Source organism: Amblyraja radiata, chromosome 6 (assembly GCF_010909765.2).
Source record: "Amblyraja radiata isolate CabotCenter1 chromosome 6, sAmbRad1.1.pri, whole genome shotgun sequence".
NCBI classification, from domain to species: domain Eukaryota; kingdom Metazoa; phylum Chordata; class Chondrichthyes; order Rajiformes; family Rajidae; genus Amblyraja; species Amblyraja radiata.
In genome coordinates, this window is record NC_045961.1 from 102,619,360 (window position 1) to 102,645,747 (window position 26,388).

Genomic DNA, 26,388 nt, shown 5'->3' on the forward strand with positions numbered 1-26,388 from the left:
AACCCCTTAAGAATTTTGTAAGTTTCTATAAGATCCCCTCTCAATCTCCTAAATTCTAGGGAGTATAAACCAAGTCTATCCAGTCTTTCTTCATAAGACAGTCCTGACATCCCAGGAATCAGTCTGGTGAACCTTCTCTGCACTCCCTCTATGGCAATAATGTCCTTCCTCAGATTTGGAGACCAAAACTGTACGCAATACTCCAGGTGTGGTCTCACCAAGACCCTGTACAACTGCAGTAGAACCTCCCTGCTCCTATACTCAAATCCTTTTGCTATGAAATCCTTTTGCTATATACTCAAATCCTTTTGCTATTGGTTCTAAAGCTTGCAAAAAAATGTCTATTTTTTCTTAAATGTTTGCAAAAAATGTCTATTGGTTCTAAAGCTTGCAAAAAATGTCTATTGGTTCTAAAGGTTGCAAAAAAATGTCTATTGGTTCTAAAATGCTTGCAAAAAATGTCTATTGGTTCTAAAGCTTGCAAAAAATGTCTATTGGTTCTAAAGCTTGCAAAAAATGTCTATTGGTTCTAGAGCTTGCAAGAAAATGTCTATTGGTTCTAAAGCTTGCAAAAAATGTCTATTGGTTCTAAAGCTTGCAAAAATGTCTATTGGTTCTAAAGCTTGCAAAAAAATGTCTATTAGTTCTAAAATGTGTGCAAAAAGTGTCTATCGGTTCTAAAATGTTTGCAATAAGTGTCTCTTCGTTCTATAATGCTTGCAGAATGTATCTTTTTTGGTTCTAAAATGCTTGCAAAAAAATGTCTATTGGTTCTAAAGCTTGCAAAAAAAATGTCTATTGATTCTAAAGCTTGCAAAAAAATGTCTATTGATTCTAAAGCTTGCAAAAAAATGTCTATTAGTTCTAAAGCTTGCAAAAAAATGTCTATTGGTTTTAAAGCTTGCAAAAAAATGTCTATTGGTTCTAAAGCTTGCAAAAAAATGTCTATTGGTTCTTAAGCTTGCAAAAAAATGTCTATTGGTTCTAAAATGCTTGCAAAGGTGGGAGGGGGAGGGACTATAAAACCCGGAAGTGGTGTGCCTCACAGTCTCTTCAAGATGGAGGAAGGCAGAGGGTCACGTTTCTCTGAGCTGTGAATAACACATGTCTACTCAAATGTGAGTCCCCTTAGTGGTTCTAAAATGCTTGCAAAAAGTGTCTATTGGTTCTAAAATCTTTGCAAAAAGTGTCTATTGGTTCTAAAATGCTTGCAAAAAGTGTCTATAGGTTCTAAAATGTTTGCAAAAAGTGTCTATTGGTTCTAAAATATTTGCAAAAAGTGTCTCTTTTGGTTCTACAATGCTTGCAAAAGTGTCTATTGGTTCTAAAGCTTGCAAAAAATGCCTATTGGTTCTAAAATGTTCGCAAAAAGTGTCTATTGGTTCTAAAATGTTTGCAAACGGTGTCTTTTTTGGTTCTAGAATGTTTGCAAAAAGTGTCTCTTTTGGTTCTGCAATGCTTGCAGAATGTGTCTTTTTTGGTTCTAAAATGCTTGCAAAAAAATGTCTATTGGTTCTAAAACTTGCAAAAAAATATCTATTGGTTCTAAAGCCTGCAAAAAATGTCTATTGGTTCTAAAGCTTGCAAAAAAATGTCTATTGGTTCTAAAGCTTGCAAAAAAATGTCTATTGGTTCTAAAGCTTGCAAAAAAATGTCTATTGGTTCTAAAGCTTGCAAAAAAATGTCTATTGGTTCTTAAGCTTGCAAAAAAATGTCTATTGGTTCTAAAATGCTTGCAAAGGTGGGAGGGGGAGGGACTATAAAACCCGGCAGTGGTGTGCCTCACAGTCTCTTCAAGATGGAGGAAGGCAGAGGGTCACGTTTCTCTGAGCTGTGAATAACACATGTCTACTCAAATGTGAGTCCCCTTAGTGGTTCTAAAATGCTTGCAAAAAGTGTTCTATGGTTCTAAAATCTTTGCAAAAGTGTCTATGGTTCTAAAGTGCTTGCAAAAAGTGTCTATAGGTTCTAAAATGTTTGCAAAAAGTGTCTATTGGTTCTAAAATATTTGCAAAAAGTGTCTCTTTTGGTTCTACAATGCTTGCAAAAGTGTCTATTGGTTCTAAAGCTTGCAAAAAATGCCTATTGGTTCTAAAATGTTCGCAAAAAGTGTATATTGGTTCTAAAATGTTTGCAAACGGTGTCTTTTTTGGTTCTAGAATGTTTGCAAAAAGTGTCTCTTTTGGTTCTGCAATGCTTGCAGAATGTGTCTTTTTTGGTTCTAAAATGCTTGCAAAAAATGTCTATTGGTTCTAAAGCTTGCAAAAAAATATCTATTGGTTCTAAAGCTTGCAAAAAAATGTCTATTGGTTCTAAAGCTTGCAAAAAAATGTCTATTGGTTCTAAAATGCTTGCAAATAGTATCTCTATTGCTTCTAATGTGTGTGCGCGTCGTCTGTCTGTGCGTGCGTGTGTATGTATGAGTTGCTGTGTCTGTGTACATGTCTGTGGATGAGTGTGTGAGTGTCTGTGTATGAGTGTGTGTATGTGTGAGTGTCTGTGTGATGGTGTGTGGTGTTTGACTGTGTCGCTGGGTATGAGTGTCTGTATGTGTGTCCTGAGTGTATGTCTGCGTGAGTGTCCAGTAGCTGTGTGTGTGTTGTGTGTGTGTGGTGTGTGTCCTGTGTGATGCGTGTGTGCGTGTTGGTGTGGTGTGTGTGTGGTTGTGTGTTGTGTGTTGTGTGTGTGTATGTGTGTGTGGGAGAGCCACTACGAGTGCATGGGGGGAGAATTGAGGGGAGATGGACTGAATGCGTGTGGGGGAGGGGAAAATGGCATGGAGCAGAGTGGGGGGAGAAGGGAAGAGGGGTGACTGAGTGAACTTCCACCACCAGCTGTGAGTGACTGGGCTGCCAGCCCACCAGCCATGAGTAAGTGAAATGCCAGCCCACCAGCTGTAAGTGACTGAAGTGCCAGCCCACCACCCATGACTTAGTGAACTGCAAGTCCAAAAATCCATCAGTCCACAATGTCCATACTAGCCCTCTCTGGAAACCAGTTCCTTCAGTGCACAACAGCCTGAGTGACTGAGCTGCCAGGCCAGAGTGACTGAGCTGCCTGGCCAGAGTGACAGAGCTGCCAGCCCAAGAATCCATTCAGCCCACAATGTCCATACTAGCCCTCTGGAAGCCAGTCCCTTTGACCCACAACACACATACTAGCGCTCCAGAAACCCCCCCCACTGGCCAACAATATTGGAATTGGTGGAGAGGTGGAATATTGATTTGGGGGACCAGCCCTCCCGTGTGATGCTGGGACCCAACGGGTCCCACTTAGTCTAGTATATTACTAAAACTAAGATCTTGACCACTTTCTGACTTTCTGTTTCATGATTTCTGAAAGATCGCCGCCTGTTACGGCCGTCATATTTGGCCACCTCGCTCAGAGTCCCCCTACGACGGATTGGAACTGAGGATTTTTCCCATCAATGAAAAATAAGAGACTTATTAATGTTTTTTAAAAAATTCGCCATTCTCTCTGCTGCCCCCGCTGGCGGCAGGATGGATATACACACATTCACTAAAACCCGGAGTCTGTCACCTTTTGGGCAGAATTTCAGGCAGTTTCTCAGCTGCCAGCCTGCCAGGTCTGAGTGACTGTACTGCCTGGCATCTGTGACTGAGCTGCCAGCCCAAGAATCCATTTGGCCCACAATGTCTATACTAGCCCTCTGGAAACCAGTCCCTTCGGCCCACTACACTCATACTAATGCAACAGAAAGCACCCACCCGCCACTGGCCAGCAATATTGGAATTGGTGGAGAGGTGGAATATTGCGTTGGGGGACCAGCACTCCCGTGTGATGCTGGGACCCAACGGGTCCCACTTCGTCTCGTAATATATATATAAACAGAATCTCACTGCGCAGTGTGCAAATGTGACGAATAAAGCATCATTGAACCACAATACTATCCCTGGATCTGTCCCTGGTATTTTATCTTTCTCTTCATTCTACCTATTACAGTTTCAGTTTAGTTTATTGTCACGTGCATCGAGGTAAAGTGAAAAGCTTTTGTCGTGTGCCAACAGGTGCTTTAGGGCAGTCACGGTGGCGCAGCGGTAGAGTTGCTGCCTTACAGCGAATGCAGCGCCAGAGACCCGGGTTCGATCCCGACTACGGGTGCTGTCTGTACGGAGTTTGCACGTTCTCCCCGTGACCCGCGTGGGTTTTCTCCGAGATCTTCGGTTTCCTCCCACACTCCAAAGACGTGCAGGTTTGTAGATTAATTGACTTGGTAAATGTAAAAATTGTCCCTAGTGTGTGTGGGACATTGTTAATGTGCGGGGATCGCTGGTCGGCACGGACCCGGTGGGCCGAAGGGCCTGTTTCCGCGCTGTATCTCTAAACTAAACTAAACTAAACCAGACAACGGAAAGACAATACATGATTACAATCGAACCATTCATAGTGTTTGTCATAATGTCACATGGAATAGGAGTAGAATTAGGCCATTCGGCCCATCAAGTCTACTCTGCCATTCAGTTGTGGCTGGTCTCACTCTCCCCCCTAAACCCATTCTCCTGCCATCTACCCATAACCCCTGACACCCGTACTAATCGAGAATCTAGCTATCTCTGCCTTCAAAATATCCACTGACTTGGCCTCCACAGCCTTCTGTGGCAAAGAATTCCATAAATTCACCACCCTCTGGCTAAAGAAATTCCTCATCATCTCCTTCCTAAAGGAACGTCCTTTAATTCTGAGGCTATGACCTCTTCTCCGTGGATTGTCACCTTGTCGTGGTGGAGAAGCTTGTGTGGACCTGAGATCCTGAGAGCGATGCCGTCTGGAGCTATGCTCCTGGTAGGGCCACCCATGGCGGTAAGGTCGAGGGGGAGGTCTCTGACAAAGAGCAATCCAACCAAGACCTCAACGGTGGAACAGGCGGAGGACGATGGCTGACCTTAGTGGAGCGTCACAACGGCTGGGAAGGCGGATGAAGGCTGCAGCAGAAAAGGGTCTCCGGTCGTCTTGGACTCCACGCCACTGGATCCTGACCCAGATCTGTCAAGGACCCCACGTGGGGTGGCTGTCTGTGCACCAGTCTCCCCACGTTAAACAAAGTCACGCACAGGCATCCTCCATATAGGGAATAGCACCATGGGGACACCCATGGCCAGCCATGACCGAAGGGGGCCTAAGTGATATGATCTCTGTTCCTGGACTCTCCCACTGAAATCCACAGATTCACCACCCTAGATTCACCTCCATCAGATAAGATGTCACCAATCCAACATCATTGAGGAAATATATCTTCATTTGATATATTGTCAACAGCTCTACATCGGTGAGACCAAGCGCAGGCTTGGCGATCGTCTCGCCCAACACCTCCGCACAGTCTCCTGATCTCCCGGTGGCCCAGCACTTCAACTCCCCTCCCATTCCAAATCCGACCTTTCTGTCCTGGGCCTCCTCCATGGCCAGAGTGAGTCCCACCGCAAATTGGAGGAGCAGCACCTCATATTTTGCTTGGGCAGTTTACACCCCAGCGGTATGAACATTGACTGGAGAAGTTGTCAAATGTAAAAATTTCAGGTAGTCCTTGTTTTCTCCCTCCTTCCCCTCCCATTCCCAGCTCTCCCACAGCCCACCGTGTCCACCCCTGCCTCTTCCTTTCTTCTTCCAGTTTAAATTCCATTTGGAATATTTTGGAGGACCAAGAAACCAAGAAACCCCCACATCAGTCTGAAGAAAGGTCTCGACCCGAACCGTCGATGCAAGATCTATGGTCCTTCGCTCCATAGATGCTGCCTCACCCGCTGAGTTTCTCCAGCATTCTTGTCTACCTTCAATTTGATATCTGCTCTGATTTCTGGAATGTGTTTGTGTTATTCTCGAGAATATCTCTCAAGGTTACTTCCTTGCAATTAGCATTGCGGTTTGCAACCCAAACTTTCTTGCACTGTTCAAATAACTGATTGAATTGCTGAGAGGCGCGAGAGTCATTGAGTTCCTGTTGCTCTCTGATATGCAGCCCACATTCTTTTGACAACTTTTTCATCTTCTTGGTGAGCAGTTTCATTAGGATAATATAATGCCTGCTTATCATCTGCTTTTCCATATACATGCAAATTTCTAAATGTTCGCTTTTTGACAGTGTGCAGGCCCATGAAATTATGCACGCTCAATTGCCTGCCCCATCTTTTCAAAAGGCTGAGATTTCGTTTTATTTATACTTTCATGGGATGTGGATGTCCGCAATAAAGCCAGCATTTAGAGTCTTTGGCCTTTTTGCGATACAGCACGGAAACGGGCCATTCGGCTCACGGAGTCCGCGCCCACCGGCGACCACCCCGTACACTAGCACTCTCCTACACACACACACACTAGGGACAGTTCACCATTTTTTTACAGAAGCCAATTAAACTACAAGCCTGCAGGAGGGAACTACAGATGCTGGCTTACACCGAAGATAGACACAAAATGCTGGAGTAACTCAGCGGGACAGGCAGCGTCTCTGGAGAGAAGGAACGGGTGATGTTTCGGGTCGAGGCCCTTCTTCAGACTGAGAGTCAGGGGGACAATAAACAATAGGTGCAGGAGTAGGCCATTTGGCCCCTCGAGCCAGCACCGCCATTCAATGTGATCATGACTAGAGTCTTAGTCCAGAACTAGGGGTCACAGTTTAAGGATAAGGGGGAAGTCTTTTAGGACCGAGATGAGAAAAACATTTTTTACACAGAGAGTGGTGAATCTCTGGAATTCTCTGCCACAGAAGGTAGTTGAGGCCAGTTCATTGGCTATATTTAAGAGGGAGTTAGATGTGGCCCTTGTGGCTAAAGGGATCAGGGGGTATGGAGAGAAGGCAGGTATGGGATACTGAGTTGGATGATCAGCCATGATCATATTGAATGGCGGTGCAGGCTCGAAGAGCCGAATGGCCTACTCCTGCACCTATTTTCTATGTTTCTATGTTTCTATGACTGATCATCCTCTATGTGATCATGGCTGATCATCCAGGGAGACAAAGAGATAAGGAAATGCAAGGTGTGAAAACAAGACATCAAAGGGGTTGGAGTTCACAGAAAATGTAGAATAGATCATTGTTAGCTAGGAGAAGGTGTGTTGGTGGAGGCTCAGGACACAAAGGTCAGTGTGGGATTGGGAGGGGGGAGTTAAAGTGTTTAGCGGCCAGGAGATCAGGTAGGTTTAGGAGCAGAGGTGTTCAGCGTCTGATCTCTCGTTTTCACACCTTACCCTTCTGTATCTCTTGTGTCTCCCCCTCCCCTCACTCTCAGTCTGAAGAAGGGTCTCGACCCGAAACGTCACCCGTTCCTTCTCTCCAAAGATGCTGCCTGTCCCGCTGAGTTACTCCAGCATCTTGCGTCCACCTCCAAACCTGCACGTCTTTGGAGTGTGGGAGGAGACTGGAGCTCCCAAAAATGCCAGACATGTGGTGACTCTCCTGTACTTTGTGTATTGCATGCACGATCAAAGTTGGCACATGTGACAGTAAAGTGAGCAATATTGGGAGCCGTATCTGAGGAAGGATGTGCTGGCTCTGGAGAGGGTCCAGAGGAGGTTTACAAGAACGATCCCAGGAATGAGTGGGTTAACATATGATGAGCGTTTGTCGGCACTGGGCCTGTACTCGCTGGAGTTTAGAAGAATGGAGGGGGTGGGGGGACCTCATTGAAACGTACAGAATAGTGAAAGGCTTGGATAGAGTGGATGTGGAGAGGATGTTTACACTAGTGGGAGAGTCTAGGACTAGAGGTCACAGCCTCGGAATTAAAGGACGTTCTTTTAGGAAGGAGATGAGGAGACATTTCTTTAGTCAGTAGGTGGTGAATGTGTGGAATTCTTTGCCACAGAAGGCTGTGGAGGCCAAGTCAGTGGATATTTTGAAGGCAGAGATAGCTAGATGGGTGTCAGGGGTTATGGGGAGAAGGCAGGAGAATGGGTTTAGGGGAAGAGAGATAGATCAGTCATGATTGAATGGCGGAGTAGACTTGATGGGCCGTCAATGTCGGATTGGACTTTCTGCAGTGGCATGGTTGAACTGTTGTTGTCTTGCCTCTAGAAGTGTTTCCCAGAGATCAATTCTTCCCAGGTACAAAATCGCAGGAACAAACACCTGCCAGGTACACTCCACTCCCAGTACCTGCCAATACTGCTCTTTGCTCTCGAGGTCGAGGATGATGGCCTACGTATGTCCTGTCGTTTTTATAGACTCTCAGGTGGCTTATGAGTCCAATCCTGGCTTTGCAGCTCACAGAACGAAGACACCTGTGCGTGTGTGTGTTTAACGTGTACTTGATGTTGCACTCCAAGAACCACACGGTCCTTCACAAATCAATCAATGGCAAGGGTACCAAGATGATTGGAGCTGTAGATCTGTTGCAGCCTTCATCCGCCTTCACAGCCGATGAGTTCAAGATAACTTTGTCTGCCTGGTCTACTGTTGAAGTCTTGTAGGTTGTATCGTTCTCAGTGTGGAACCTCGTCCTCGACCTTACTGCCATGGGTAGCTCTAACAGAAGCTGGTGCTTCCGACGGCATCACTCTCGGTATCATGGGGGCAAGCAAGCCTCTTCACCACGACAAGTCAACGATCCGAAGAGGCTTTTTCAATGACGCCCCCAAGCTGTGGAAAAACCCACCCAGGGCTTTGGGAGACGCCCACTCAGTTGACATTTTTAAACGGCCGCTAAAGACCTATCTTTTTAATCAAGCTTTCAACTAACTTTACTTCCTTTGTCATAGAAACATAGAAACTAGGTGCAGGAGGAGGCCATTCGGCCCTTCGAGCCAGCACCACCATTCATTGTGATCATGGCTGATCGTCCCCAATCAATAACCCGTGCCTGCCTTCTCCCCATATCCCTTGACTCCACTAGCCCCTAGAGCTCTATCTAGCTCTCTCTTAAATCCATCCAGTGACTTGGCCTCCACTGCCCTCTGTGGCAGGGAATTCCACAGATTCACAACTCTCTGGGTGAAAAAGTTTTTTTCTCACCTCAGTCTTAAATGACCTCCCCTTTATTCTAAGACTGTGGCCCCTGGTTCTGGAACCAGGTCCGTGTGTACCTGGTTGTCCTTTTACACTCTCAGTTTAACATTTTATATTTTTATATAAGTCTGTGCTTTTGATGCTATTAACTGCCTATGTTCTTATTGTTTTAAATCGTATTTTTGTTTGTATGTGTGTATGTGGAGAGCACTTTGGGTTGCATTCGATTATATGTGAAGTGTAACACAAATAATATTATGATTATTATTATCTCAGCAGCATTCACTAAAGTGCGTTGTTCAGTGGCTTGTGAACGATTATTTCCAGTGGTCGATGACTTGTCTCATCACACGCACAGATTTATACAGTTCAAACTTCACGGGCGAGCACAAATCCAGCTCCCTCTCAGTTCCCGCGCCTTTGTTTGAAATTTCGAGACGCAGCACGGAAACAGGCCTATCAAGTCCAGGCCGGCCAGCGATCCCTGCACACTAATGCCCCTGTCCCACTTAGGATACCTGAACGGCAACCTCTGGAGACTTTGCGCCCCACCCAAGGTTTCCGTGCAGTTCCTGGAGGTTGCAGGTGGTTGCAGGTAGTGGAAGCAGGTAGGGAGACTGACAAAAACCTCCGGGAACCGCACGGAAACCTTGAGTGGGGCACAAAGTCTCCAGAGGTTTCCGTTCAGGTTTCCTAAGTGGGACAGGGGCATAACACTACCCGACACGTACTAGGGACAATTTACAATTTTACCAAAGCCGATTGGCCTTCAGAACTGCACGTCTTTGGAGCGTGGGAGGAAACCGGAGCACCCGGAGAAATCCCACGCAGGTCACGGGGAGAACGAACAAACTCCGTACAGACAGCACCCGTAGTCAGGATGGAACCCGGGTCTCTGGCACTGTAAGGTAGAAAGTCTACCGCTGTGCCACCGTGCCACCCACCGTCTGTTCTGTTAATGCACTCGAAGCTCATAGCAACTCGAGCTCCATTAACAACTGGTTATCTCTTGTGCTCCATTAGTCCCAGCATGTTGATCCACATTAATGTTAAGCCGGTAAGAGTGCAGACAATAGACAATAGGTGCAGGAGTAGGCCATTCGGCCCTTCGAGCCAGCACCGCCATTCAATGTGATCATGGCTGATCATCCCCAATCAGTACCCCGTTCCTGCCTTCTCCCCATATCCCCTGACTCCGCTATCTTTAAGAACCCTATCCAACTCTCTCTTGAAAGCATCCAGAGAATTGGCCCCCACACTCCTTCTGAGGCAGAGAATTCCACAGATTCACAACTCTCTGGGTGAAAACGTTTTTCCTCCCCTCCATTCTAAATGGCCCAACCCTTATTCTTAAACTGCTTAATTAAATTAAAACTAAATTCTTTAATTAAATTAAAATTTCGACAGACACCAATGTATCTGTCGAAATTTATTTTAAATTTCCAAATAACCTATCACTACTGATCTTATACAGGGAGAAGGCAGGAGAATGAGGGAGAGATAGATTGAATGGTGGAGTTCATTTGATGGGCCGAATGGCCTAATTCTACTATCACATGAAATGTTGTTATATTACCTCTCCTCACCTACCTCCTTTGGCACCTCGTTCTATATACCCACCTCCCACTGTGTGAAGAAGCTGCCTCTCCGGTTCCTGTTAAATCTCCCCCCCCCCCCCCCCCCCAACTTAAACCCATGACCTCTGGTTCTTGATTCCACTATTCTGGGCTAAAGGTCTGTGCAATCACTAATCGCCGATCTCATGATTTTACACACCTCTATATGATCAGGACTTTCATATGAAGAAAGACTGGATAGACTCGGCTTGTACTCGCTAGAATTTAGAAGATTGAGGGGGGATCTTATAGAAACTTACAACATTCTTAAGGGGTTGGACAGGCTAGATGCAGGAAGATTGTTCCCGATGTTGGGGAAGTCCAGGACAAGGGGTCACAGTTTAAGGATAAGGGGGAAATCCTTTAGGACCGAGATGAGGAAAACATTTTTCACACAGAGAGTGGTGAATCTGTGGAATTCTCTGCCACAGAAGGTAGTTGAGGCCAGTTCATTGGCTATATTTAAGAGGGAGTTAGATGTGGCCCTTGTGGCTAAAGGGATCAGGGGGTATGGAGAGAAGGCAGGTACAGGATACTGAGTTGGATGATCAGCCATGATCATATTGAATGGCGGTGCAGGCTCGAAGGGCCGAATGGCCTACTCCTGCACATATTTTCTATGTTTCTATGATCACTCCTCAGCCTCCTGCACTCCAAGGAATGAAGTCCTATCCTGCCCAACTTCTCCCTACGTCTCAGGCCCTCAAGTCCTGGCAAATCCTTCATAAATTCTCTTAGGAAAAGGGGAAAAGTTAGGAAAAGGGGAAGGACAACGTGATCTGGGGGTCGTTGTTCAGTCAATGAAAGTAAGCATGCAGGTACAGCAGGCAGTGAAGAAAGCTAATGGCATGTTGGCCTTCATAACAAGAGGAGTTGAGTATAGGAGCAAAGAGGTCCTTCTGCAGTTGTACAGAGCCCTGGTGAGACCACATCTGGAGTATTGTGTACAGTTTTGGTCTCCGAATTTGAGGAAGGACATCCTTGTGATTGAGGCAGTGCAGCGTAGGTTCACGAGATTGATCCCTGGGACGGCGGGACTGTCATATGTTGATAGAATGGAGCGGTTGGACTTGTATACTCTGGAGGCCGGTTCTCTGGATACTTTCAAGGGCGAGCTAGATAGGGCTCTTAAAGATAGTGGAGTCAGGGGATATGGGGAGAAGGCAGGAACGGGGTACTGATTGGGGATGATCAGCATTGATCACATTGAAAGGCGGTGCTGGCTCGAAGGGCCGAATGACCTACTCCTGCACCTATTGTCTATTGTCTATTATAGATGGGGTATCATGGTCAGCATGAGCAAGTTGGGCTGAAGGGCCTGCTTCAGCACTGGAAAAGTTCATATGTCATAGGAGTTGAAAAGGCCGATTTATCGTTCCCTCTCAACCCCATTCACCTGCCTTCTCCCCATAACCCTCGACATCGATACTAATCATGAATCTGTCAATAGACACAAAAAGCTGGAGTAACTCAGCGGGACATTCAGCATCTCTGGAGTGAAGGAATGGGTGACGTATCGGGCCGAGACCCTTCTTCGTACTCTGTCAATCTCCACCTTAAAAATACCCATTGACTTGGCCTCCACAGTCGTCTGTGGCGATGAGTTCTTGTGAGCAATAATAATTGTGAGCAATTTTGGCACCGTATCTGAGGAAGGATGTGCTGGTTCTGGAGAGGATCCAGAGGAGGTTTACAAGAATGATCCCAGGTATGAGTAGATTGACTCAACCTATAATGAGTGTTTGTCAGCACTGGGTCACTGGAGTTTAGAAGAATGAGGGGGGAAAAGGCTTGGATAGAGTGGATGTGGAGAAGATGCTTCCACTAGTGGGAGAGTCTAGGAGTAGAGGCCACAGCCACAGAATTAAAGGACGTTCTTTTAGGAAGGAGATGAGGAGAAATTTCTTTAGTCAGAGGGTGGTGAATCTGTGGAATTCTTTGTCACAGAAGGCTGTGGAGGTCACGTCAGTGGATATTTTGAAGGCAGAAGTAGATAGATTCTTGATTAGTGCGGGTGTCAGGGATTATGGGGAGAAGGCAGGAGAATGGGTTTAGGGGGGAGAGATAGATCAGTCATGATTGATTGGTGGAGTAGACTTCGTGGGCCGAATGGCCTAATTCTACTCCTATCACTTGGGAATCATTGAAAACCCACGCAGGTCACGGGGAGAACGTACAAACTCCGTACAGACAGGCGACCATAGTCAGTATCGAACCCGGGTCTCTGGCGCTGTAAGGAACTCTTTGCCACAGAAGTTAGTGGATATTTTTAAGGCAGAGATAGATAGATTCTTGATTAGTATGGGTGTCAGAGGTTATGGGGCAAGGCAGAAGAAAGGGGTTTTGGAGGGAGAGTTAGATCAGCCATGATTGAATGGCGGAGTAGACTTGATGGGCCTAATTCTACTCCAATTCCTTATGACCTAATGGAAAGACAATACATGATTACAATCAAACCCACTTCTGGCCATGTAATGTCTTCCTTGGGACCTTGTTGTGACAGGCACAATGAATGCACGTCCGACATCTGGTAGGAAAAGTTTAATCTGCAATGACTGAAACTTCCAGAAGGTCACGACCTCAGTCACGAGGCACAGGTACATTTGCCAGCTTCTGCTTTTTGGCCTCAAGGTGCGCTGGCATTTGCATTAGATATCACATTACACATACATCACAACAGTGTTTGTCATAATGTCGCATGGAATAGGAGTAGAATTAGGCCATTCGGCCCATCAAGTCTACTCTGCCATTCAGTCGTGGCGGAGCTATCTATCCCCTCTTAATCCCATTCTCCTGCCTTCTCCCCATAACCGCTGACACCCGTACGAATCAAGAAGGCACCTATCTCTGCCCTAAAAATATCCATCGACTTGGCCTCCACAGCCTTCTGTGGCAAAGAATTCCACAGATTCACCACCCTCTGACCAAATAAATTCCTAGGTACACGAAAATGCTGGAGAAACTCAGCGGGTGCAGCAGCATCTATGGAGCGAAGGAAATAGGCAACGTTGCCTATTTCCTTCGCTCCATGCAAAGAGTTGAACAATCTTTCACTATAGGAAATAGGCAACGTTTCGGGCCGAAACCCTTCCGGGTTTCGTCCCGAAACGTTGCCTATTTCCTTCGCTCCATAGATGCTGCTGCACCCGCTGAGTTTCTCCAGCATTTTTGTGTACCTTCGATTTTCCAGCATCTGCAGTTCCTTCCTAAACAAATAAATTCCTCCTCATCTCCTTGATCAAGGTACGTCCATTTATGACTCTATGACCATGATGGCGGAGTGCATGTTGCAACAGCAGATGATGTCGACCAGATGGGAGGAATTCCCCGGACCACAACTGCGCAAAAAGAAACATCACCCGTATGAAATGTCACATTTTGCATATTAACATTTAAATCTGCGAACGGAGGGAAAAGGTGCTAACTCGCGGCAGGAAAAGCTTAAAACTGGTTACAGATGAAAATGACGGAGCCTGCTGTTAGCCACAGATTGGAAGGAGAGATGACAGAGGTAAATGGACATCAAAAACGTTTTTGAATCCAGCTGTTCCCTGAGTCTGTGTAGTCCACTGATTCGACACCAGGCAAGATCATAGAACATAGAACAGTACTGATGATAGACACAAAATGCTGGAGTAACTCAGCGGGTCAGGCAACACCTCTGAAGCTCTGAGTCTGAAGAAGGGTCTCGACCCGAAACGTCGCCTATCCCTTTTACACAATAGACAATAGGTGCAGGAGTAGGCCACTCGGACCTTTGAGCCAGCACCGCCATTCACTGTGATCATGGCTGTTCCCGGAGAGCCATCAGCCATGATCACAATGAGTGGCGGTGCTGGCTCGAAGGGCCGAATGGCCTCCTGCACCTATTTTCTATGTTTCCATGTTTCTATGACTGATCATCCACAATCAGTACCCCGTTCCTGCCTTCTCCCCGTATACCCTGACTCCGCTATCTTTAAGAGCTCCATCTAACTCTCTCTTGAAAGCATCCAGAGAATTGGCCCCCATTGCCTTCTGAGGCAGAGGATTCCACAGATTCACAACTCTCTGGGTGATAAAGTTTTTCTTCATCTCCGCTTTAAATGGCTTACTCCTTATTCATTAATGTCCTCCAGAGATGCTGCCTGCTGTGTTACTCCAGATTTATGTGCCTATCTTCAGTGTAAACCAGCATCTGCAGTTCCTTCCTCCATAGAGGAGTACAGCACATGAACAAGCCCTTCAGCCCATAATGTTTAGTTTAGTTTAGTTTAGAGTAACTCAGCGGGACAGGCAGCATCTCTGGAGAGAAGGAATGGGTGACGTTTCGGGTCGAGACCTTTCTTCAGCCAGACCCTTCAACCCACCGAGTCCTTGCCGATCAACGTTCACGCATACACTGGTTCTATCCGACGTGGCACAATGGCGCGGCGGTAGAATTGCTGCCTTACAGCGCCAGAGACCCGGGTTCGGTCCTGACCACGGGTGCAGTCTGTATGGAGTTTGTACATTCTCCCCGTGACCTGCGTGGGTTTTCTCTGGGTGCTCCGGTTTCCTCCCACACTCCAAAAGCGTGCAGGTTTGTACATGAATTGGCTTCGGTAAAGACTCAGTCTGAAGGTGTGTCTCAACCCGAAACGTTACCCCAACCTTCTCTCCAGAGACGCTGCCTGTCCCGCTGAGTTACTCCAGCATTTTGTGTCTATCTTCAGAGTAAACCAGCATCTACAGTTCCTTCCTACACATTGCACCAGTGGCCTGTATTGTCAACAGTGGCTCATTACAAATAAAGTCACAAGATTCAATGGAATGCTCACAATTGGACCAAAACTATACTTATTGACATTCTCAGGAAAACAGCTGATGCATAGGAATTAGAAGTCTACCATGAATGGATATTTGATTTCCCAGATTAATTACTGTATAAGCACTTTAGCCAGTATGGTTCAATAGTGATTTTATTTTCCCATTTAGCAGAAGTCCAAGTTCTCTTCATGAAAGACTTTAAAAGTAAATTGAAGGCTTTTTTATACCACCAAGAGCAGAGAGACAGAATGGGTCCTTCTGCAGTTGTACAGAGCCCTAGTGAGACCACACCTGGAGTATTGTGTTCAAGAAGGAACTGCAGATGCTGAAATTTTTTTGTGTACCCTGGAGTATTGTGTGCAGTTTTGGTCCCCTAATTTGAGGAAGGACATTCTTGCTATTGAGGGAGTGCAGCGTAGGTTTACAAGGTTAATTCCCGGGATGGCGGGACTGTCATATGCTGAGAGAATAGAAACATAGAAACATAGAAATTAGGTGCAGGAGTAGGCCATTCGGCCCTTCGAGCCTGCACCGCCATTCAATATGATCATGGCTGATCATCCAACTCAGTATCCCGTACCTGCCTTCTCTCCATACCCTCTGATCCCCTTAGCCACAAGGGCCACATCTTAACTCCCTCTTAAATATAGCCAATGAACTGGCCTCGACTACCCTCTGTGGCAGGGAGTTCCAGAGATTCACCACTCTCTGTGTGAAAAAAGTTCTTCTCATCTCGGTTTTAAAGGATTTCCCCCTTATCCTTAAGCTGTGACCCCTTGTCCTGGACTTCCCCAACATCGGGAGCAATCTTCCTGCATCTAGCCTGTCCAACCCCTTAAGAATTTTGTAAGTTTCTATAAGATCCCCTCTCAATCTCCTAAATTCTAGAGAGTATAAACCAAGTCTATCCAGTCTTTCTTCATAAGACACTCCTGACATCCCAGCAATCAGTCTGGTGAACCTTCTCTGCACTCCCTCTATGGCAATAATGTCCTTCCTCAGATTTGGAGACCAAAACTGTACGCAATACTCCAGGTGTGGTCTCACCAAGACCCTGTACAACTGCAGTAGAACCTCCCTGCTCCTATACTCAAATCCTTTTGCTATGAAAGCTAACATACCATTCGCTTTCTTCACTGCCTGCTGCACCTGCATGCCCACTTTCAATGACTGGTGTACCATGACACCCAGGTCTCGCTGAATCTCCCCTTTTCCTAGTCGGCCACCATTTAGATAATAGTCTGCTTTCCTGTTTTTGCCACCAAAATGGATAACCTCACATTTATCCACATTATACTGCATCTGCCAAACATTTGCCCACTCACCCAGCCTATCCAAGTCACCTTGCAGTCTCCTAGCATCCTCCTCACAGCTAACACTGCCCCCCAGCTTAGTGTCATCCGCAAACTTGGAGATATTGCCTTCAATTCCCTCATCCAGATCATTAATATATATTGTAAATAGCTGGGGTCCCAGCACTGAGCCTTGCGGTACCCCACTAGTCACTGCCTGCCATTGTGAAAAGGACCCGTTTACTCCTACTCTTTGCTTCCTGTTTGCCAGCCAGTTCTCTATCCACATCAATACTGAACCCCCAATGCCGTGTGCTTTAAGTTTGTATACTAATCTCTTATGTGGGACCTTGTCGAAAGCCTTCTGGAAGTCCAGATACACCACATCCACTGGTTCTCCCCTATCCACGCTACTAGTTACATCCTCGAAAAATTCTATAAGATTCGTCAGACATGATTTACCTTTTGTAAATCCATGCTGACTTTGTCCAATGATTTCACCACTTTCCAAATGTGCTGCTATCCCATCTTTAATAACTGACTCTAGCAGTTTCCCCACTACCGATGTTAGACTAACTGGTCTGTAATTCCCCGTTTTCTCTCTCCCTCCCTTCTTAAAAAGTGGGGTTACGTTTGCTACCCGCCAATCCTCAGGAACTACTCCAGAATCTAAAGAGTTTTGAAAGATTATTACTAATGCATCCACTATTTCTGGAGCTACTTCCTTAAGTACTCTGGGATGCAGCCTATCTGGCCCTGGGGATTTATCGGCCTTTAATCCATTTAATTTACCCAACATCACTTCCCGGCTAACCTGGATTTCGCTCAATTCCTCCAACTCCTTTGACCCGCGGTCCCCTGCTATTTCCGGCAGATTATTTATGTCTTCCTTAGTGAAGACGGAACCAAAGTAGTTATTCAATTGGTCCGCCATATCCTTGTTCCCCATGATCAACTCACCTGTTTCTGACTGCAAGGGACCTACATTTGTTTTAACTAATCTCTTTCTTTTCACATATCTATAAAAACTTTTGCAGTCAGTTTTTATGTTCCCTGCCAGTTTTCTTTCATAATCTATTTTTCCTTTCCTAATTAAGCCCTTTGTCCTCCTCTGCTGGTCTCTGAATTTCTCCCAGTCCTCCGGTATGCTGCTTTTTCTGGCTAATTTGTATGCATCATCCTTCGCTTTGATACTATCCCTGATTTCCCTTGTTATCCACGGATGCACTACCTTCCCTGATTTATTCTTCTGCCAAACTGGGATGAACAATTTTTGTAGTTCATCCATGCAGTCTTTAAATGTCTTCCATTGCATATCCACCGTCAACCCTTTTAGAATTAATTGCCAGTCAATCTTGGCCAATTCACGTCTCATACCCTCAAAGTTACCTTTCTTTAAGTTCAGAACCATTGTTTCTGAATTAACAATGTCACTCTCCATCCTAATGAAGAACTCAACCATATTATGGTCACTCTTGCCCAAGGGGGCACGTACAACAAGACTGCTAACTAACCCTTCCTCATTACTCAATACCCAGTCTAAAATAGCCTGCTCTCTCGTTGGTTCCTCTACATGTTGATTTAGATAACTATCCCGCATACATTCCAAAAAATCCTCTTCCTCAGCACCCCTGCCAATTTGATTCACCCAATCTATATGTAGATTGAAGTCACCCATTATAACGGTTTTGCCTTTGTCGCACGCATTTCTAATTTCCTGTTTGATACCATCTCCAACTTCACTACTACTGTTAGGTGGCCTGTACACAACACCCACCAGCGTTTTCTGCGGCTGGGCTTGTACACTCTGGAGTTTAGAAGGATGAGAGGTGATCTCATTGAAACATATAAGATTATTAAGGGTTTGGACACGCTAGAGGCAGGAAACATGTTCCCGATGTTGGGGGAGTCCAGAACCAGGGGCCACAGTTTAAGAATAAGGAGTAAGCCATTTAGAACGGAGACAAGGAAACACTTTTTCTCACAGAGAGTTGTTAGTCTGTGGAATTCTCTTCCTCAGAGGGTGGTGGAGGCCGGTTCTCTGGATGCTTTCAAGAGAGAGCTAGATAGGGTTCTTAAAAATAGTGGAGTCAGGGGATATGGGGAGAAGGCAGGAACGGGGTACTGATTGGGGATGATCAGCCATGATCACATTGAATGGCGGTGCTGGCTTGATGAGCCGAATGGCCTACTCCTGCACCTATTGTCTATTGTCTATTGGAACACAGAAACATAGAGTCATACTGTTAGCGTGGCATGGTTGCGCAGCGGTAGAGCTGCTGCCTTACGGCGCCAGAGACCCGGGTTCGGTCATGACTATGGGCGCGTCTTTACGGAGTTTGTACCTTCTCCGCATATATCTCCGAGTTCCCTCGGTTCCCTCCCACACTCCAAAGACGTACAGGTGTGTAGGTTTATTGGCTCGGTGTAAAATGTGACAAATTGTCCCTAGTGTGTTCAGGGTAGCGTTAATGTGTGGGGATCGCTGCTCGGTGCGGACTCGTTGGGCCAAAGGGCCTGTTTCCGCGCTGTGTCTCTAAACTCTACCCAAGACCTTTGCCCCAAGTTGCCCCACACCGATCAACATGTCCCACCTATACTAGTCCCACCTGCCTGCGTTTGGTCCATATCCCTCCAAACCTGTCCTATCCATGTACCTGTCTAACTATTTCTTCAACGTTGCGATCGCGCCTGCAAAGGCTAAGTATCGTCAAGATTTTTATTCTGACTTTGCTCTCGATCAATACAATGCTAGTTTATTGTCACGTGTACCGAGGTACAGTGAAACGCATTGGTTCACGTAATACCCGGTAATATCATACAGCAGAGCTCGCCTCGACAGACAAGTGTCGCCACGTTTTGTTCACCGAACTGTCGTGTCTTTTGCCTGCCGCCGCATGTGGCGGAAGCCCCACCCACCTCTGCCGGGTCCCCCTTTTGTTCTCGACGGCCCTCATCGCTCTCTGACGGTCCCCTCCCTCTCCAACGCCCCCGCTCGCTCTCGGCACTTGCTGCCGGGTCCCTCCTCGTTCATGCGGTGCTGATCCGGGCCTACAGTAGGGCTTGAGCTCTCTCACCGGGAACACTCCCGGCACAAAACCATGGCTCAGTTTCGCTCTCAGTTCAGTTTATTGCCACGTGTACCGAGGTACAGTGTAAAACTTCTGTTGCTCACTCTTTGATTACACTCATTTGGTAGTTTAGGGGTTCTATTCTTACATATTCACTTTCTTTTTCACTTTCTATGTTTCTTGCTCACTCTCTTCCTCTATTTCATCTTTGTAAAAATTAAAATGGAAGCTGTACAATAAATGTATTATGTCATCTGCCGCTGTTTATACTTTTGTACACTGCTTCTAATTTAAAAAAAAATTTCTGTTGCGTGCTATCCAGTCAGCAGAAAGACAAATACAGGGCCCTGGTGAGACCACATCTGGAGTATTGTGTACAGTTTTGGTCTCCGAATTTGAGGAAGGACATCCTTGTGATTGAGGCAGTGCAGCGTAGGTTCACGAGATTGATCCCTGGGATGGCGGGACTGTCATATGAGGAAAGATTGGAAAGATTGGCCTTGTATTCACTGGAGTTTAGAAGGATGAGGGGGTTCTTATAGAAACGTATAAAATTGTAAAAGGACTGGACAAGCTAGATGCAGGAAAAATGTTCCCAATGTTGGGCGAGTCCAGAACCAGGGGCCACAGTCTAAGAATAAAGGGGAGGCCATTTAAAACTGAGATGAGAAAAAACATTTTCACCCAGAGAGTGGCCCAGAAAGCAGTAGAGACCAATGCACTTGATCAATTTAAAAGAGTGTTAGAGTGTCTGGGGGCTAGTGGAATCAAGGGATATCCAAGAATCAAGGGGGAGATGGCAGGCACGGGGTACTGATTGGGGATGATCAGCCATGATCACAATGAATGGTGGTGCAGGCTCGAAGGGCCGAATGGCCTCATCCTGGTCCTATTTTCTATGTTTCCATGTTTCTATGTTTCTATGATTACAATCAAACCATTTACAGTTACATGATAAGGGAATAACGTTTAGTGCAAGGTAAAGCTAGCAAAGTCCGATCAAGGATAGTCCGAGGGTCACCATTGAGGTAGATAGTAGTTCAGCGCTGCTCTCTGGTTGTGATAGGATGGTTCAGCTGCCTGATAACAGCTGGGAAGAAACTGTCCCTGAATCTGGAGGTGTGCGTTTTCACACTTCTGTACTTTTTGCCCGAAGGGAGAGGGGAGAAGAGGGAGTGGCCGGGGTGCGACCCAAGGTGGTGAACCTGTGGAACTCATTGCCACAGACGGCTGTGGAGGCCAAGTCAATGGTTCAAAGGTTCAAAGGTTCAAAGGTTGATTTATTGTCACATACACCTAAATGTAGTGAAATTCCTTTTGCCAATGCAGCACATAAAAAAGAATACAAACATAACAATAATAAATAGCTTTAACATAAAAACATCCCCCCACAATGGTTCCCATTATGGGGGAAGGCACAAAGTCCAGTCCCATCCCCAATGTCCACCCATAGTCGGGCCTATTGAGGCCTCCACAGTTGCCTCTACGGAGGCCCGATGTTCCAGGCCGTCCTCGCCGGGTGATGATGTTCCGGCGTCGGGAGAATCCTCTCAGCGGCATGGGAACGCTGGAACGGCCGCCTCCCTACTCGAGACCGTGGCTTCCGGAGCCGACAAGGCCGCGCCGAATGGAGCTCAACTGGCGATCTCGTCGAGAGATCCCAGGCTCCCGATGGAAAGTTCAGCGCCGCCGCCCGCAGCTGCTCCTCAGACCCGCAGCTCCGCAACGGACCCAGCTCACCGGAGTTCCAGCTCAGCGACCCAGGCAAGGCACCGCCCGCCCCGCAATGGCGCTCCAGCGCTGCACCGCCGTCCTCAGACCCGCAGCTCCGCCGCCGCCGATGCCGGTGCCGCCACCGCCAATGCCAAGGCTCCGGGCGGTCCCCTCAGGAAATGCCGCTCCAGGCCCGCTGGTAGGCCGCAAGGACGGGTCGAAAGTGCAGCCCGGAGAAAAGCTGCATCTTCGACCAGGTAGGGACCCCGAAAATTAGTTTCCCCCTTCCCCCCCCCTCCCCACACATAAAAAAGCTAGAACTCCTTAAAAAACAAAACACTAAACTAACTAAAAATAAGAAAAAAGAAATGAAAAACAGACAGCTGCAAGCTAGGCAGCCATACCCCCTACAGGTCGGCGCCAACTTTCAATGGGTATTTTTAAGGCTGAGTTTGGCAGTTTCTTGATTAGTATGGGTGTGAGAGGCTAAGGGGGGGGGGGGAGAGGCAGGAGAATGGGGTTGAGAGAGAGAGATAGATCAGCCATGATTGAACGGCGGAGCAGACTTGATGGGCCAATTTGGCCTAACTCTGCTCCTGAAACTTATGAACTCACGAGTTAAAGCTTCCCAGCCTGGCAACGACCTGCCACTGGCAGAAGAGAAAGGAATACACAACGTTTCATTTGGAAGCCGTGCTTGGCAGGGGTGAGGGAGCCAGCTGGGTGGTGCATTGTGCTTGAAAGATTAAAAGGAATTTCATTCCTGAAGCTTTGAATGGAATCCAGCTGGGTTCGATGGCCTGGACCCCACCTCCCTTGGTGCCGTTGTTTGTGGTCAGCATGTCGCCAGGGCCGAGGAACTGCCAAGCAAAGGATCGTGACATTCGGCTGTTAAAAGAATCGTGAAGCCTGCAGATAGAGGCTGGAATGTAGCGCTGAGCTCAGTCATCAGCTATGATCTTATCGAATGATGCAGCAGGCATGACAGGCAGGTTGTTTCATCCCTGCCTTTATCTTGGATGTGTTTAGTTTAGTTTAGTTTAGTTTAAAGGTGGCACAGCAGCGGTAGAGTTGCTGCCTCACAAGCGCCAGAGACCCGGGTTCGATCCTGACTACGGGTGCTGAAATTGCGGAGTTTGTACGTCCTCCCCGTGAACTGTGTGGGCTTTCCCCGGGTGCTCCGGTTTCCTCCCACACTCCAATGTGGGGGGGGGGGGGGGGGGGGGGGCGCTTCAGCCACGTGCGACATACAGGTTTGTAGACTAATTGGCTTGGTCTAATTGTAAATTGCCACTAGTGTGTGCAGGATATTGTTAGTGTGCGGGGACCGCCAGTCAGCATGGACTCGGTGGGCCGAAGGGCCTGTTTCTGCGCTGTATCTCTACAGTCTACACACTCTAAAGTCTCAGTTAAAGTCTCAGCTGCTGCCCTTGTCAGGGGATGGATTTATTCTGAGGTTTCAACCACCAAGAATTAATCTCGCAAATAAATAAATATAACAAAATCTTCATTCCTTCCACCTTAAATAAATATGTATTTCATCTCGACAAGTCCGGTACCTACACTCGTTCTATTGATACTCAACTAGTACTGTACCTTGCATTAAATAGGAAGCTTCAGAGTCTAGAGTGATACAGTGGAAACAGGCCCTTCGGCCCAACTTGCCCATCATGCCCCATCTACAGTTTTGGTCTCCTAATTTGAGGAAGGACATTCTTGGTGTTGAGGGAGTAGGGAGTAGGTTCACCATGTTAATTCCCAGGATGGCGGGACTCTTTATATGATGAAAGAATGGGACATCTGGGCGTGTATGCACTGGAATTTAGAAGATAGATAGATAGATAGATAGATAGATAGATAGATAGATAGATAGATAGATAGATAGATAGATAGATAGATAGATAGATAGATAGATAGATAGATAGATAGATAGATATGCCTTTATTGTCATTCAGACCGAAGTCCGAACGAAATTGCAGCAGTCATACATACAATACAATAAAAACAACAATAAACACATATTAACATCCACCACAGTGAGTCCACCCAGCATCTCCTCACTGTGATGGAGGCAAAAGTCTTAGGTCTGCAGTCTCTTCCCTCCTCTTCTCCCTCTGCGCTGAGGCGATACCCCCCGGCCGATGTTACAATCAGTCCCGCGGCTCAAACACCGCGGCCCGGGGTGGTCGAAGCTGCCGCCCACCAATCCTGCAGACGCAGCCGCTGGCCCGCGGCCGAACCCCGGACTCAGGCCACCTCCGCCAGAACACCGTCCCAGCCACCCTCACGTGAGAGGATTTTATTGAAACATATAAGATTATTAAGGGTTTGGACACACTAGATGCAGGAAACATGTTCCCGATGTTGGGGGAGTCCAGAACAAGGAGCCACAGTTTAAGAATAAGGGGTAAGCCATTCAGAACGGAGTGGAGGAAAAACTTTTTCACACAGAGAGTTGTGAATTTGTGGAATTCTCTGCCTCAGAAGGCAGTGGAGGCCGATTGTTAGAGGCTTTCAAAAGAGAGTTAGATTTAGCTTTTAGGGCTAGCGGAATCAAGGGATATGGGGAGAAGGCAGGAACGGGGTACTGATTGTGGATGATCAGCTATGATCACATTGAATGCCGGTGCTAGCTCGAAGGGCCGAATGGCCTACTCCTGCACCTATTGTCTATGTATCTATGTATACACTAGTCTCACCTGCTTGCATTTGCCCTGTATACCTCCAAACCTGTGTATTCCATATACCTTTCCATATGTTTTTTAAAATGCTGCAATAGTCCCAGCCTCAACTACCTCCTCCGGCAGATCGTTCCATACACCCACCACCATTCTTTGTGTGAATAAGTTGTCCCTCAATCTTTAAATCTTTCCTCCCTCACCTTAAACCTATGTCCTCTGGTCCTCAGTTCCCCTTGCTCTAGGCAAGATACTCTGTGCATCTATCCGATCTATTCCTCTCATGATTTTGTACACCTCTATAAGATCACCCCTCATCCTCCTGCGCTCCAAGGAATAGAGTCCCAGCTGCCTGAGGGTTTGGTTCCAATTGATCCCAATTGGAAATCAGCTTTGATTATGGAGAAAAATTATTACACTGACGAGAAGCCACATTAATCTACAAACTGCGTAGGGAGGAACTGCAGATGCTTGCTTACACTGAAGTTGGACACAAAGTGCTGGAGTAGCTCAGAGGGCCAGGCAGCTTCTCTGGAGAGAAGAAACAGGTGACGTTGCGGGTTGAGACCCTACTTCAGACTGAGAGTCTGAAGAACTCAGATGGTTATGGTGGTGCAGCGGTAGAGTTGCTGCCTAATAGCCCTGTCCCACGGTACGAGTTCATTCCAAGAACTCTCCCGAGATTAAAAAAAAAATCAAACTCGAGGTAAGCACGGAGAATGAACGTAGCGGGTACGTCGGAGCTCGGGGACGTCTCTTAGCGGCTCGTAACGCTAACGGCAGGTACTCAGGAAGACGCGCTAACGGCAGGTAAGCACGGGAAGACTCGCGAAGATTTTTCAACGTGATGAAAAATGTCCACGAGAGCCCTGAGTACCGACGAGCGGCCATTACCGTAAATCTCCAAGTTCGAATCAGGGCAAACTCGGGAGAGCTCTTGGAATGAACTCGTACCGTGGGACAGGACCCGGGTTCGATCCCGACTACGGGTGCTGTCTGCATGGAGTTTGTACGTTCTCCCCGTGACCTGCGTGGGTTTTTCTCTGAGATCTTCGGTTCCCTCCCACATTTTATAGACATACAGGTTTGTAGGTTAATCGGCTTGTTGTAAATAAATGTAGAAATTGTCCCTAGTGGAGAGTGTTAATGTGCGGTGATCGCTGTTCGGCGCGGACCCGGTGGGCCGAAGGGCCTGTTTCCGTGCTGTATCTCTAATCTAAACTAAGAGTCAGGATAAAGGGAAACGATAGCTATAAACATGTCTGTAACTCATTCACACCGAGCCCGCAGCTAACAATGGCCTGTTTCCTTTATCATCGCTACTGATTTTGCATATCTCTCATTAATTTGTTCCATATCTCTCCACATCACCGTCTATATCTCTTGTTTGCCCTTATCCTCCGACTCTCAGTCTGAAGAAGGGTCTCGACCCGAAACGTCACAGATTCCTTTTCTCCAGAGATGCTGCCTGACCCGTTGAGCTGCTACAGCTTTTTGTGTCAATCATCTCAAAACCGTTCAGAATTCGTTATCCCTCCAGAAAATGATGCCTGATTTTAATTCTAGTTTTCCCATTAGTCGCTGAATAATTATGATATTAGCATTAAGTGCTTTCACCCATCCACATCGGAGACGTTTGACATTTTACCGTGCTTGATTGAACACCATTATGATGCAACAAGCGTGTAAGTAAGTAAGTAAGTTTATTGGCCAAGTATTCACATACAAGGAATTTGCCTTGGTGCTCCGCCCACAAGTAACAACATGACATACAGTGACAGTTACGAATGACTCAGAAAACACTAAACATTAATAATAATAAAACATTAATGATAAAACACCATTGATCAAGCATGTGAACAAACAAAATACCAGATCAAAAGGAGGCTACAGATTTTTGGCTGTGGAGTAGAGCAACTACTCGTGGATAAAAACTGTTTTTATGTCTGGCTGTGGCAGCTTTGACAGTCCGGAGTCGCCTTCCAGAGGGAAGTGATTCAAAGAGTTTGTGGCCAGGGTGAGAGGGGTCAGAGATGATCTTGCCCGCTCGCTTCCTGGCCCTTGCAGTGTACAGTTCGTCAATGGAGGGAAGGTTGCAGCCAATAACCTTCTCTGCTGATCGGACGATTCGCTGCAGCCTCCGGAGAAACGTTTGCAAAGTTTTCTGCACTGCCCACAAGCTGCCAATGAGTGAATAACATCATGGATAGACAGAACAAGCAGGAGTAAAGGGCCTGTCCCACTTGGGAGTCATTTACTCGACATTATTCATACTTC